This window comes from Carcharodon carcharias (assembly GCF_017639515.1).
Source record: "Carcharodon carcharias isolate sCarCar2 chromosome 37 unlocalized genomic scaffold, sCarCar2.pri SUPER_37_unloc_1, whole genome shotgun sequence".
NCBI classification, from domain to species: domain Eukaryota; kingdom Metazoa; phylum Chordata; class Chondrichthyes; order Lamniformes; family Lamnidae; genus Carcharodon; species Carcharodon carcharias.
In genome coordinates, this window is record NW_024470758.1 from 5,541,673 (window position 1) to 5,557,939 (window position 16,267).

General features: G+C 45.6%; 1 long non-coding RNA gene across 1 annotated transcript; it reads left to right on the forward strand.

The window, feature by feature from the left end:
* Nucleotides 1–550: 550 nt before the first annotated feature.
* LOC121274575 lies at nucleotides 551–14,527 on the forward strand. The gene is made up of 2 exons (XR_005942270.1): nucleotides 551–697; nucleotides 11,365–14,527. It is a non-coding gene; the product is annotated as an uncharacterized LOC121274575 (long non-coding RNA).
* Nucleotides 14,528–16,267: the final 1,740 nt, after the last annotated feature.

The window sequence follows — 16,267 nt, forward strand, 5'->3', positions numbered from 1 at the left end:
TTCTGTGAGATAAGGGCTCCAGCATACAGTCCATGAGTGTTTAGTGGTAGCTGGGCAATTTTTTTTGAAGACAGTGAGTTGTGGTGATTCGGAATGCGCTGCCTGAAAGCCTCGAACTGAATGTCGGCCACTAAAACTTTGTGGTCACTTATTGCTGGATGTTCATTCATTGTCATATTATTAATAGATTGTGGGTCGTTATTCATTACAATATCTGGTATAACCTGCTGTCTTGTTGTTTTGAAAGTAGTGTAGAGGGCAGGAAAGTTTAAATGACAAGCGAGTTGGTGATTCAATTGTACATTTAAAAGGGAATTGGAATACAAAAATGACAATATTTTCAGGTGGATCGGAAACGATCAGAGGAATGGGACAGGGCCCACACTCTGAGTCGAATGGCCTCTGACTGAGTTGTTGTTGAATGAAATGGCGGACAGAAATAACCAGAATGCTCAGCGGCTCCGAAAGCGGCCTCTCGCCATCAGAAAGGCCACACAGCGCAGGCGCAGAAAAATTCCGCCTTCGGAGGTGCCTGTTTGCGTGGAGCATGCGCAGTGTGGCTCCTGGAAGCTCAGCCGGGGGTGACCGAGTTTCAGCGGCTCTCAGAGCCCGAATCGGAGCCGCCAGGATCGGCAGACGTGCAGCGAGGGACCTGGGCGGGCGGCACCATGAAGCCGATGGTTGTTGCAGACTGAAGGTCAGTGAGATGAAACATTGAGCTCAACAATTTCAGACCGTAAACTCCGTTCTTCATTTTGTTTCCTTTGCTTGTTTCGTTTTATTTTTTCAGTTCGCAGCTCAGCTGCTCGAGGCACAGGTTTTGTTTCTTTGCTTCTTTTCTTGCCCCATCTCCATTCCCTTTGGCCCTGGAGACTGACTTTTCTGTCACTCAACCTCTCCTGTCTTCCACCCGATCACAAACCTTCCTTTTGTCCTTGTCCCACACACCCCTGGTTTCGAACCTATTACATCTCTCACTTTTCCCAGTCCTGGTGAAAGGTCACAGCTGAAACACTAACTCTGTTTTTCTCAGGACACAGATGCTGCCTAATCTGCTGAGTTTTCTTTTCCAACATTTTCTGTTTAAATTTAAGATTTCCATCATCTCTTCCGTATTCTGCTTTTTGATGAGTACAGAGCTGAACCCAGTCAGAGTCAACACCTTCAGCAGAGAGAGTGGAGAGATGGTGCCGGAGGGAGGGCTTTGGATTTCTGGGGCATTGGTACCGGTTCTGGGGAAGGTGGGATCTGTACAAACCAGACAGTCTACACCTGAATAGGACTAGGACGAGTGTCCTTTAAGGGATATTTGCTAGTGTTGTTGGGGAGGGTTTTAACTAGGTTGGCGGAGGGATGGGAACCTGAAGGCAGATTCAGGTCGGACAAATTCAGAGCAGAGAGAGGGAGACAGCAAATTAGCGAGTGACTCTGAAAGACAGAAGAAGCAAAGGTTAAATGCACAGGGATTTGGCAAAGTTAAAAGGTATTTATTTAAATGCAAGGAATTTAGCAAAACAGCCAATGAGTTGAGGGAAAAGATAGTCACGTGGCAACATGATATCATTGCTTTAATGGAGACTTGACTTAAAGAGGGTCAAAAATGGCAACTCAACATCCCTGTACTTAGGGTTTTCAGGCAGGGTAGAGAAGGGCCTAAAAAGGTATGGTGGGGTAACATTACTGATTAAATAATCAATTACTGCTGTGTGGAGGGATGAAATATAAAATGATTCATCAAATCGTGCTTGCACACGAGCAGGGGAGAGACATCATCCTGAGTGAGGCACAGCCAGAGTGAGTGTGGGTATTGGCAATTTGGTGCACAGTGGGAATTCGGAGCAGAGGGGAAGAGGTGTTCTTGCATTTTTTTCTCTGCTTTCCAACTTCTTAAATCTTCAGAGAGTGGTCTTGCCCTGCTGCAGCAGTAGAGGCTACAAGGGAGAGAAATGACTGGTAAGTCGTGGGTAAGGTCGGGTAAGTATTTACTACTTTTATCGCTTATAGTTTAAGTTCTTTTTGTGGTTTATAGTTTGTATATTCTGTAGTAATGAGGATCAGGAAAGAAGGGCCCTAGAGTAACTGATTTAAAAGGCTTAATTTAAAGGGATGGCAAGAGAGCTCAAAGTCGTGGTGTGCTCCTCGTGCTCCATGTGGGAAGCCGGGAACATTTCTAGTGCCCAGGACCAGCATGTGTGCAGGAAGTGCATCCAGCTGCAGCTCCTGGAAGCTCGGGTTTCAGAGCTGGAATGGCGGCTGGGGACACTGTGGAGCATCTGTGAGTCTGAGAGCATCGTTTAGAGAGGTGGTCATACCACAGCTGAAGGGACTTGAGGAAGGAAGGAAATGGGTGACCACCAGGCAGTCCAAGAGAAACAGGCAGGTAGTTCAGGAGACCCCTGGGGTCTCGCTTGCAAATTGGTATTCCATTTTGGAGGCTGATGAGGGTGCTGGTTCCTCCAGGGAGTGCCGACAGAGCTAAATTTCTGGCACCACAAGCAGCCTACCTGTACAGGAGGGGAGGAAGAGCAAAAGTAATAGGGGATACTATTGTCAAGGGAACAGATAGGTCCTACTGTAGCTGTCAACGTGACTCCAGGATGGTGTGTTGCCTCCCTGGTGCCAGGGTCCAGGATGTCACTGAATGGCTGCAGGGCATCCTGAACGGGGAAGGTGATAAGGCAGAGGTCATGGTACATATTGGTACCAATGACATAGGTAGAAAGAGGGATGAGGTCTTGCATCAAGAATTCAGAGAGTTAGGCAGTAGACTGAAAAGCAGGACCTCTTGGGTTGTAATCTCTGGATTACTCCCAGTGCCATGTACTAACAAGCACAGAAATAGGAGAATAATGCAGACGAATATGTGGCTTAAGAGTTGGTGCAGGAGGGAGGGTTTTAGATTCCTGGATCATTGGGACTGTTTCTGGGGAAGGTGAGACCTGTACAAGTGGGACAGTCTACATCTGAACCTGAGCGGGACTAACATCCTTGCGGGAGGGTTTGCTAGTGCTGTTGGGAGGAGTTTGAACTAATTTGGCAGGGGGAGGGGACACAGAACGCTAGCAGAATAGAGACACATCATATTACAGTAAAACAATCAAGTCAGAGGGAATACAGCTGCATTAAGTTTCAAGGGAGTAAGGCAAGGCTGGATGGCCTATACCTTAATGCCAGGAGTATTGCAGGTAAAACGGATGAGTTAAGGGTGAAGATTGACACATGGAACTGTGATATAATAGCCATCACAGAGACGTGGTTGAGAGAGGGGCAGGATTTTCAGCTCAACATTTCGGGATATCGAATCTTCAGGCGAGACGGGGAGGGGGTAAAAGAGGTGGAGGCATTGCATTATTAGTTAAGGAGTCAGCTAATGCAGTAAGGAGAGATGATATCTTGGAGGGAACATCAAATGAAGCTTTATGGGCAGAGTTTAAGAATAAAAAAGGGGCAGCCATATTGTTAGGTGTTTATTATAAAACCCCCAGATAGTCAGCAGGAAATTGAGGAGCAAATATATGCACAATTTGCGGAGATGTGTAAAAAAAAAAAGCAATAGGATAATTATATTAGGTGATTTCAACTTTCCCAACATTAATTGAGATAGACATAGTGTTAAGTGGAGGGATTTCTTGGAATGTGTACAGGAGAACTTTTTAGGTCAATTTGTAGAGGGTCCAACAAGGGACGGTGCATTGCTGGACCAAATTCTGGGGAATGAAGCCGGACAGGTGGTTGGGGTGATATTTGGGGAGCATTTTAGTGATAGCGATCACAACGTGGTATAATTTAAGCTTGTTATGGACAAAAAATAGACAAGTAGCAAAAAAAAAAATGTTTTGGATAGGGGTAGAGTGGATTTTAGTAAAATAAGGTGGGTCTGGCCAAGGTAGACTGGGAATAGCTACTTGTGGGGAAATCAACAGAAGAGCAGTGGGGGGCATTGAAAAAGGAAATTGGGTGGGTACAGGCTCAACATGTTCCCTCTAGGGTGATAGGAAGGAGTAACAAGCCCAGAGAACCATGGATGATGAGAGATATTCAGGATACGATGAGAAGGAAAAGAGGCTTTTAGCAGGTACAAGGGGAGCAAATCAGCAGAGGCATTAGTTGAGTACATAAAGTGCAGGGTGGAGCTTAAGAAAGCAATTAGCACAGCAAAGGGGGGGATATGAGAAAGCTCTGGCTATTTAAAGTAGGTAAAATCCCAAGATATTCTATAAGTATATCAATGGGAAGAGGATAACCAGGGAAAGAGTATGGCCTATTACTGACCAAGGGGGAAATCTATGGATGGAGCCAGAGGAGATCGGTAGAGTGTTGAACAAATTCATCACCTCTGTCTTCACCCAAGAGAATGAGGATGAATGTATGGAACTCAGGGAGAGGGACTGTGAGGTTCTTGCACAAATTGATATAAGGAGTGACAAGGTATTGGAGGTGTTGGCAAGCTTAAAAGTGGACAAATCTCCAGGTCTGGATGATTTGTGTCCCAGACTGCTGAGGGAGGCAAGGGAGGAGATCACAAGGACTCTGACTCAAATTTTTAATTCCTCTCTGGCCACAGGTGAGGTGCCAGAGGACTGGAGAACAACTAATCTGGTTTTGCAATTTTTGAAGGGTTGTAGAGATAAGACAGGGAACTGCAGGCCAGTGAGTCTCGCGTCAGTAGTAGGGAAACTATTGGAGAAAAGTCTGAAGGAGAGAATCTTATCTCCTTTTGGAGAGGCAAGGTTTGATCAGGGATAGTCAGCATGGCTTTGTCAGAGGGAGGTCATGCCTAACAAATTTGATTGAATTTTATGAGGAGGTGACCAGGTGTGTAGATGAGGGTAGTGCAGTTGATGTAGTTTATATGGATTTCAGCAAAGCCTTTGACAAGGTCCCACATGGGAGACTTATAAAGAAGGCAAATGCACATGAGATGCAGGGTAATTTGATGAGGTGGATTCAAAATTGGCTTAGTTGTAGGAGACAGAGGGTGATGACTGATGGATGCTTCAGTGACTGGAAGACCATGTCCAGTGGTGTACCACAGGGATCTGTGCTGGGTCCCATATTATTCATCATTTATACAAACAACATAGATGACTATGTGGGGGATTAGTAAGTTTGCGGATGACACAAAGATTGGCCGGGTGGTTAACAGCGAGGTTGAGTGTCTTGGGCAACAGGAAGACATAGACGGGATGGTCAAATGGGCAGATAACTGGCAGATGGAATTTAACCCTGAAGAGCGTGAGGTGATACACTTTGGAAGGAGTAATTTGACAAGGAAGTATTCAATGAATGGCATGACACAAGGACGTTCTGAGGAACAAATGGACCATGGCGTGTGTGTCCATAGATCTCTGAAGGCAGAGGAGCAGGTTAGTGGGCTGGTGAAAAATGCATTTGGGACACTTGCCTTTATCAATCGAGGCATAGATTACAAAAGTAGGGAGGTCATGTTGGAAACAAAAACAGAATTACCTGAAAAAACTCAACAGGTCTGGCAGCATCGGCAGAGAAGAGTTGACGTTTCGAGTCCTCATGACCCTTCAACAGAACTGGGTGAATCCAAGGAGAGGGGTGAAATATAAGCTGGTTTAAGGTGTGTGTGTGTGTGTGTGTGTTGGGGGTGGGGGGGGGGGTGGTGTTGGGTGGGGGGAGAGAAGTGGAGGGGGGTGGTGTGGTTGTAGGGACAAGCAAGCAGTGATAGGAGCAGATAATCAAAAGATGTCACAGACAGAAGAACAAAAGAACACAGAAGTGTCGATGTTAGTGATATTATCTAAACAAATGTGCTAATTAAGAATGGATGGTAGGGCACTCAAGGTACAGCTCTAGTCGGGGTGGGGTGGAAAGACTAGCAGGGCATAAAAGATTTAAAAATAATAGAAATAGGTGGGAAAAGAAAATTCTATATAAATTATTGGAAAAATAAAAGGAAGGGTGAGGAAACGGAAAGGGGATGGGGATGGAGGAGGGAGTTCAAGATCTAAAGTTATTGAATTCAATATTCAGTACGGAAGGCTGTTAAGTGCCTAGTCAGAAGATGAGGTGCTGTTCCTCCAGTTTGCGTTGGGCTTCACTGGAACAATGCAGCAAGCCAAGGACAGACATGTGGGCAAGAGAGCAGGGCGGAGTGTTAAAATGGCAAGCGACAGGGAGGTTTGGGTCATTCTTGCGGACAGACCGAAGGTGTTCTGCAAAGCAGTCACCCAGTTTACGTTTGGTCTCTCCAATGTAGAGGAGACCGCATTGGGAACAACGAATGCAGTAGACTAAGTTGGGAGAAATGCAAGTGAAATGCTGCTTCACTTGAAAGGAGTGTTTGGGCCCTTGGACGGTGAGGAGAGAGGAAGTGAAGGGGCAGGTGTTGCATCTTTTGCGTGGGCATGGGGAGGTGCCATAGGTGGGGGTTGAGGAGTAGGGGGTAATGGAGGAGTGGACCAGGGTGTCCCAGAGGGAACGATCCCTACGGAATGCTGCCGGGGGGTGATGAAGGGAAGATGTGTTTGGTGGTGGCATCATGCTGTATTTGGCAGAAATGGTGGAGGATGATCCTTTGAATGCAGAGGCTGGTGGGGTGATAAGTGAGGACAAGGGGGACCCTATCATGTTTCTGGGCGGGAGTAGAAGGCGAGGGTGGATGCGCGGGAGATGGGCCGGACATGGTTGAGGGCCCTGTCAATAACCGTGGGTGGAAAACCTCAGTTAAGGAAGAAGGAGGACATGTCAGAGGAACTGTTTTTGAAGGTAGCATCATCAGAACAGATGCGATGGAGGCGAAGGAACTGAGACAATGGAATGGAGTCCTTACAGGAAGCGGGGTGTGAGGAGCTGTAGTCGAGGTAGCTGTGGGAGTCGGTAGGCTTGTAATGGATATTGGTGGACAGTCTATCACCAGAGATTGAGACAGAGAGGTCAAGGAAGGGAAGGGAAGTGTCAGAGATGGACCACGTGAAAATGATGGAGGGGTGGAGATTGGAAGCAAAATTAATACATTTTTCCAAGTCCCGATGAGAGCATGAAGCAGCACCGAAGTAATCATCGATGTACCAGAGAAAGAGTTGTGGAAGGGGGCCGGAGTTGGACTGGAACAAGGAATGTTCCACATACCCCATAAAGACACCGACATAGCTGGTACCCATAGCCACATCTTTTAATTGGAGGAAGTGAGAGGAGTTGAAGGAGAAATTGTTCAGTGTGAGAACAAGGTCAGCCAGACAGAGGAGAGTAGTGGTGGATGGGGATTGCTCGGGGCTCTGTTTGAGGAAGAAGCTAATGGCCCTCAGATCATCCTGGTGGGGGATGGAGGTGTAGAGGGATTGGACGTCCATAGTGAATAGGCAGTTGGGGCCGGGGAACTGGAAATTGTTGATGTGAAGTAAGGTGTAAGAGGAATCATGGATGTAGGTGGGAAGGGACTGGACAAGGGGAGAGAGAAGGCAGTCAAGATAACGAGAAATGAGTTCCGTGGGGCAGGAGCAAGCTGAGACGATCGGTCTACTGGGACAGTTCTGTTTGTGGATTTTGGGTAGGAGGTAGAAGCGGGCCGTCCTAGGTTGGGTGACTATCAGGTTGGAAGCTGTGGGAGGAAGATCTCCAGAGGAGATGAGGTCAGTGACAGTCCTGGAAACAATGGCTTGATGTTCAGTGGTGGGGTCATGGTCCAGGGAGAGGTAGGAGGAAGTGTCTGTGAGTTGACGCTCAGCCTCCGCGAGGTAGAGGTCAGAGCGCCAGACAACAGCATTACCCTTGTCAGCGGGTTTGATGACAATGTTGGGGTTGGACCTGAGAGAACGGAGTGCAGTAAGTTCAGTGAGAGACAGATTAGAATGGGTGAGAGGAGCAGAGAAATTGAGACGACCAATGTCGCGCCGACAGTTCTCAATGAAAAGATCAAGAGAAGGTAAGAATCCAGAGGGAGGGGTCCAGGTGGAGGGAGAATATTGGAGATTGGTAAAAGGATCCATTGAACGGGGAGAGGACTCCTGCCCAAAGAAGTGAGCCCGGAGACAAAGACGGCGGAAGAAGAGTTCAGGATCATGCCGAGCCCAAAATTCATTGAGATGAGGGTGTAAGGGTATGAAACGAAGTCCTTTGCTGAGCACTGAACGTTCAGCGTTGGAGAGGGGAAGCTCATGCTGTATAGTGAATACACGGCTGGGGTTGGGATAGGAAGACGGAGGTTCAGGCAGGGTGGAGGGTCCTAGATGGGAGTTGGTGTCCATGAGTTGTTGGAGCTTGCGTTCCTTAGCACTTGAGAGAAAGAGAAAAAGTTTCTTGTTGAGGCGTCGGATGAGCCGAAGAATAAAATGAAACTGGGGGCACGCACAGCTTTGAAAAAGGGTACGGCGGTGCTGCTGGAGGGAGAGGTCGAGTGTGTTCATATGGCGGCGCATGGCACTGAGTGTGGATCTCAGAATGTGATGGGACCACCCCCCCCTCCCAACACACCTTAAACCAGCTTATATTTCACCCCTCTTCCTGGATTCACCCAGTTCTGTTGAAGGGTTATGAGGACTCGAAACGTCAACTCTTTTCTTCTCCGCTGATGCTGCCAGACCTGCTGAGTTTTTCCAGGTAATTCTGTTTTTGTTTTGGATTTCCAGCATCCACAGTTTTTTGTTTTTATCTTTTTATGTCATTTTGGAGTTGTATAGAACCTTGGTGAGTCCACAGCTGGAGTACTGTGTGCAGTTCTGGTCACCATATTATAGGAAGGACGTGATTGCACTGGAGGGAGAGCAGAGGAGATTCACCAGGATGTTGCCTGGGATGAAAAATTTAAGTTATGAAGAGAGGTTGGATAGACTTGGGTTGTTTTCGTTGGAGCAGAGAAGATTGAAGGACGACCTGATCGAGGTGTGCAAGTTTATAAGGAGCATGGATAGAGTGGATAGGGAGCAGCTGTTCCCCTTTGTTGAAGGATCAGTCACGAGGGGGCTCAAGTTCAAGGTGAGGGGCAGGAGGTTTAGGGGCAATGTGAGGATAAACTTCTTTACCCAGAGGCTTGTGACGGTCTGGAATGCACTGATTGGGAGGGTCGTGGAGGCGGGTTGCCTCACATCCTTTAAATAGTACCTGGATGAGCACTTGGCACGTCATAACATTCAAGGCTATGGGCCAGGTGCTGGTAAATGGGATTAGGTAGGTAGGTCAGGTGTTTCTCAGGTGTCGGTACAGACTCGATTGGATGAAGGGCCTCTTCTGCACTGTGAGATTCTGTGAAATCATGCCATATGTGTTAAGCTCAGAAATATGAAAGGGGGCAGCCACACCACTGGGAATGTACTATAGGTCCCCAAATAGTGAGATGGAGCTAGAAGAGTAAATATGTAGGAACATTTCTGAGTGCAAAAACAGTAAGGTAATAATAGTCGGGGACTTCAACTACCCGAATATCAATTAGGATACAAACAGTGTAATAGGCACAGAGGACATAAAATGCTTCAACTGCATTGAATAGAACATTTTTATTCGGCATGTAACAAGCCCAGTGAAAGGGAGTGAAATTCTAGATTTAGCCATAGGAAATGAAGCTGGGTAAGTGGATGAAGTCGCAGTGATTGACCATTTTGGCTATAGTGACCATATTACAGTTAGATTTAGCATGATTATGGAAAAGGATGAAGGTAGAACAGCAGTAAAAGTTATAAATTGGGGAAAGATAAATGTTATGAAGCTGAGAGCTGATCTCGATAGTGTGGAGTAGTTACAGATCTTAATGAGCAAGAGAATAACTAAGGAAAGAGTAGGGCCTATCAGAGGTGTATATGGTAACTTGTGCGTTGATGCTGAAGATGTAGGCAGGATTCTTAATGAGTACTTTGTCTCTGTCCTCATGAAGGAGAGGGATGTTCTGGAGGGTTTGACATCCTTGAAGTTGGATAAATAACCAGGGCCAGATGGGTTGTATCCAGGCTGTTAAAGGAAGCCAGGACGGAAATAGCGAATGCTCTGAGGACAGTTTTCCATTTCTCCCTAGATACATTCAAGGTACCAGAGGATTGGAGGTCTGTGAACATTGCACTGTTATTTAAAAAGGGTGCAAGGGATAGGCCAAATGATTATAGGCCAGTCAGCCTGACTTCAGTGGTTGGAAAATTATTAGAATCAATCTTGAGAGACAGGATAAACTCTCGCTTAGAAAGGAATGGATTAATCAGAGAGAGTCAGCATGCTTTTGTTAGGAGAAGGTCGTGTCTTACTAATTTAATCAATGCTTTTGAGGAAGTAACAAGGATGACTGTGGGAAAAGGAAGCATATCGAATGCTTTCTTTTATTGGATGAGGCATTGAATACAAAAGCAGGCATGTAATGCTGGAATTGTATAAAATACTGGTTAGGTCACAGCTGGCATTTTGTGTACAATTCTGGTCACCACATTACAGGACGGAAACAATTCCTCCAGAAAGTGCACAGAGGAGACTTACAAGAATATTGCCAGGGCTTGAAAATTGCAGCTTTGAGGAAAGATTGGAGAGACTGGGATTGTTTTCCTGAGGAGGATGAGGATGACCTGATTGAGGTGGACAAGATTGAGGAGTTTTTTGTATATTAATTCATGGGATGTGGGCTTTGCTGACTGGACCAGCATTTGTTGCCCATCCCCATTTGCCCTTGAGAAGGTGGTGGTGAGCTGCCTTCTTGAACCTCTGCTGTCCGTGTGGTGTATGTAGACCCACAGTGCTGTTAGGAAGGGAGTTGCAGGATTTTGACCCAGCGACAGTGAAGGAGTCTAGACAGAGTAGACAGGGATGCTCGGTTTCCCCAAGCAGAGAGGCTAATTACAAGGGGACACAGATTTAATGTGATTGGTTGAAGGATTGGAGGGGACATGAGGAAAGATTTCTACACCCAGAGGGTGGGGGATGTTTGGAATTTGCTGCCTGGTTTGGTGGTGGAGGCACAAGCCCTCAGCTCATTTTAAAGGTACCTGGATCTGCATCTAAAGTGCTGCAACCTGCAAGGATATGGGCCGGGTGCTGGAAGGTGGGATTAGAATGGGCAGCTTGTTTTTTTCTTTTCACCCAGCCCAGGCACTAAAGGCTGAGTGGCTTCTTTCTGTGGTGTAACTTTCCTATAGTTCTATTGTTCTATGGAGCCAACACCTTCAGGAGAGGATAGTGGAACCAGTGAGTGTAGAACTGAACCCAGCCAGAGTCAGCACCTTCAGGGGAGGAGAGAAAAGTCGATGAAAAGGAAAATAGCTGGAGTTGGTGCGATGGGTTGGATTTCTGCACTGGGAGGAGGAAGTGTGTGTGGGACATGGTTTTACAGCTTTGGGGGAACAAGAGAGGAAAGAATGTTCCAGAGAAATTAAATTGTTCAGAATTTCTATCCTGTACTTAATGATTTTTAAACTCCTTTGACAGGGTAGAAGGGGAGCATCTGCAGACAGAACACTCATTCCTCGGAACCTGAATATGATAGGTCTTTGAAAGTGGAATGAGAAATATTTGTCTGATCTCTCTGTGGGAAAAGATTTCATACTTCAGTGTGACTGGAAAAGCACCGAGACACACACACCTCCCCCGAGTGAGAGTGTTCCAGTGCACTGACTGTGGAAGTAGCTTTAACCAGTTGTACAGCTTGAAAAAGGATCACACAATTCACAGTGGGGAGAAACCATACACACGTGTGCATGGACAAGGCTTCATTTGAATGTCCGACCTGGAGAGACACAAGGGCTCCTGCACTGTGGAGAAACCGTGGAAATGTGGGGACTGTGGGAAGGGATTCAGATCTCCATCCCTACTGGAAACTCATCGACGCAGTCACACTGGGGAGAGATCGTTCATCTGCTCCGAGTGTGGGAAGGGATTCACTCACTCATCTGCCCTGCTGAAACACCAGCGAAGTCACACTCTGGACCGGCCTTACACCTGTTCCCTGTGTCAGAAAGGATTCACAACGACATCCAATCTATCCGCACACCAGCGAGTTCACACTGGGGAGAGGCCGTTCATCTGCTCCGTGTGTCAGAAAGGTTTCAAAACTACATCCAACCTATTGACACACCAGCGAGTTCACACTGGGGAGAGGTCGTTCATCTGCTCCGTGTGTCAGAAAGGTTTCAAAACTACATCCAACCTATTGACACACCAGCGAGTTCACACTGGGGAGAGGCCATTCTTCTGCTCCAGGTGTGGGAAGGGATTCACTCAGTCATCCCAGCTCACTGAACATCAACTTGTTCACACTGAGCAGAGACCGTTTCAGTGCCCTGTGTGTAAGAAGAGCTTTAAAAGCACAAAGCAGCTGCTGGAACACCAACACACTCACAGTGGGGAGAGGCCATTCCCCCGCTCCGTGTGTGGGAAAGCATTTCCTCGATTATTCCATCTGCAGCAACACCAAGTAGTTCACACTGAGCAGAAGCCTTTTCAATGACCTGACTGTGAGAAGAGCTTTAAAAGCAGCAATGATCTGCGGAAGCACCAACGCACTCACTCTGGAGAGAGGCCGTTCACCTGCTCTGTGTGTGAGAAGACATTTAATTGTTCATCCAACCTATTGACACACCAGCGAATTCACACTGGGGAGAGGCCATTCATCTGCTCTGCGTGTGGGAAAGGATTCACTCGGCCATCCAACCTCACTGAACATCAACTAGTTACACTGAGCAGAGACCTTTTCAATGTCCGGACTGAGAAGAGCTTTAAAAGCAGCAGTGATCTGCGGAAGCACCAACTCACTCACTCTGGGCAGAGGCCATTCACCTGCTCTGTGTGTGAGAAGACATTTAATTGTTCATCCAACCTATTGACACACCAGCGAATTCACACTGGGGAGAGGCCATTCATCTGCTCTGTGTGTGGGAAAGGATTCACTCGGCCATCCAACTTCACTGAACATCAACTAGTTACACTGAGCAGAGACCTTTTCAATGTCCGGACTGAGAAGAGCTTTAAAAGCAGCAATGATCTGTGGAAGCACCAACTCACTCACTCTGGGCAGAGGCTGTTCCCCTGCTGTGTGTGTGGGAAGGGATTCACTCAGTCATCCAATCTGCTGCAACATCAGCGAGTTCACATGTGACTGCAGGGGTTGGATTCTGCTGTCAATGCTGCTGTTAATCACATCCAGGACTGAACCATGTTCATTCTGACAGTCAGAGTTTAAATTGTCCTGTTGTTAATAACCCCTATAACTGGCCTGGAGTTTAATATTTTGAGATTGATTCAATAATTAATCCAGTTTTAAATACATTATGTTGGGTCCTTAATTTCTCCAAGTTAAGTGGAGACTAATTGATGTCCTGTTACTGACTGTTCTATATTTGGGTCTTTCCCCCTTTATAACTATATATATAATTTCAGTTATCATCCCTTCAATTACTTTCAGGGACAAGTCTCAGCTTCCCGTACCTTCCAGAGTGCCTGTCCTAGCCTTGGTATTCAGGAAATGTATCAGTAACATTCCCGGGAGCACTAAACACAAAATCCAGTCTGTTAATCACTTTCAGCTACTGGACATAGTGTGTGCCCTACAGCATCTCTCTCACCTTCGATGTGTGAATAAAGCATCACACCTATAAACCTGGTTTCAATTTAAATTCACTCAGGGAATGTATTTAACAAGAACCTTTCAGTCGATGAGACTCTGAAGCTACCGCCATTATAAATCTGTAGCAATTTATTTCAATCATTTCATGTTTAATATTGAATTGGGATTTATTTTGTGGCAATCTTTAGATGTCTGGGTTAATCAGTATTTCTGTTGCAAATAATTCAGCCTTTTCCGAACACTCGGAATAAGGTGATGGTGGTATCACAAAAAGAGATCAATGGAGCTTGAAGTCAGCACCTGACTCACACCAGGTTGAGTCTGATTTCCTTCCACTCTGATTAATGTGTTCTTAATTGCCATCAGCTTCACGGACCCAGATTGGAAATGACTGGAGGCATTACAAACATAGCAACTTACAAATTAGGAGCAGGAATCGGCCATTCAGCCCCTCCAGCCTGCTTCCCCCATGCAATAAGATTATGGCTGATGTTATTCTGGCCTCAACTCCCACTTTCCTCCCTGCCTCCTATACCCTTTAACTCATTTTTCAATCAAGAATCTATCTAACTTTGCCTTAAAATATTCAATGGCTTTGCCTCCAGCTTAACTCCAGGGAGAGACAGAGAAAGGCATCTAAAAACAGGACAGGTCTGCTGTAAAATAACCTGGCATTTAAAAGTGCCATGCCTTCAGAACAGAAGAACCTTCTCTGCTCCCTTTAAACCTGATTCCAGCTACTAAGCTCACATGTTTACGTAACCTCTGGCAATTCCACTGTGGAAGCCATTGCAGCTGCCAAGACAATCCTATAACTTAAAAAGCTTCATTTTAGACAGCACAACATCTCGACTTCAAAATATATCAGGCCTGCACTGAGTATGGACTAAAATGATCCAATTTTATAAGTACTGTTCTATCTTCATTTGTATCTAATCCACATGTGTATGTGTTAGCAAATTTATCTATTCTTCAGTAAATTCCAGAGCAATAGAGTAAAATAAACTAATCATTTTTTTTAAGGAAAAAGGCTTTTTCTGCTGGCTTATTTACAATTGAATTTCTCACTCCATGGGTAAGGAAATATACACAACATACAGATATATTGTTCATAGGCAACTTCAGGGAAACACCTTTAAAGCATCCGTGACATTATTAAAAACATCCATAGATATTCCACTGTCAACTACTTTAGTAACCTCTCCCAAAAATCAATCCTATTCATCAGGAATGACCTCCCCTTTACAAATCCATGTCGGCTTTCTCTGAACAGCTGAAAAAGTTCGAGGTGTTCAGACTCCCTATTCTTCATAGTGAACTCTCGGAATTTCATGACAACAGGGCTTAGTCGAACTGGCCGACATTTCCCTGGTTTCCCTCTGACTCCTTTCTTAAATGTTGGAATGACAGGCAATATTTTCCAATCTGAGGGAATCGTACCCAAGTGGAGAGAAGCTTGAGCACTTCTGTTCTCAACTCCTTCCTTTAATTCCCTGCAATGAAACAATCTCCTCTTGGAGTTTTGTTACTCGTTAGTGCCATTAGTTTCTTCATTACTATTATCTTGCTTATGTGAACTTTGTTGAGTCCTTCTTCCTGATTCAATAATAGACTCCTTGGAATACCTGAAATGCTGACCTCTTCCTCTATTGCAAATACTGAAACAATGTTTGAAACTTCCTTATTTTCATTAACAACAGCACCGCTAACAGTTTTCAATTGGCCCACATGCTCTGATCATTCTCCTTCTCCTAACATAATTGTAAAAGTTTGTGTGTTGATTTTGAAATCTATTACATTTTTATCGTACTGAGTTTTTGGAGTTTGTTATCTGCTTTGTTCCCATTTCCTGCTCTTTGTATCTTTCCTCTTCACCAGGATCTCTCCTTTCTTTGTAGTTATGTATGCAGAGTTTCATGTTGTTTCTTGCCTCCTTCCTTGTCCAAGGCTGTCTTTTTAGGCAAATAGATCTCTCAAAGATTAATGGTAGAAGCTGGCTCTGCACCATGTTAAAGTATTTGTGAACAGTTCCTCCTCACCATTTGTCTTTTTCCTTATGAAAAGATTTGCCCAGTTTACTGTGGACAATCTCTGTCTCATTCCCATTGAATTCAGCCTCACTGAGAATGAGAAACTTACTAGCTGTTTCATGCTTCTTCCTTTCAAGCATTGAGTTGAACTTGATCATATGATCACCACTGGATAAGTACTCATGCACTCTCATGGGGAGGTGGTGGAATAGTGGTAATGTTACTGGGCTAGTAATCCAGAGACCCAGTCTAATTCCCTGGGGGCATGGGTTCATATCCCCCACGGCAGCTGGTGGAGTTTAAATTCATTTAATTAAATTGGGATTTTTAAAAAGTAGAGTGACCATGAATCGATTGTTGTAAAAACCCATCAGGCTCACTCATAGCCGTTAGGGAAGGAAATCTGCCGGGCCTGGCCTGGCCTACACCTGACTGCAGACCAACAGCGATGTTGTTGACTCCCAGCAAGCCACTCAGTTGATCAAACTGTTAAAAAGCTGAGAAAGGAATGAAACTGGATAGACCACCTGGCATTGAACCTTGGTACCGGAAATTATAATGGAAAACCCAGTCTTAAACCCTCCAAACACTTCCTTACCAACATCTGGGGGCTTGTGCCAAACTTGGGAGAGATGTCCCACAAACTAGTCAAGCCACAGCCTGATATTGTCATGCTCATGGAATTATACATTACAGACAATGTCCCAAACACCGTCATCACCATCCCTGGGTATGTCCT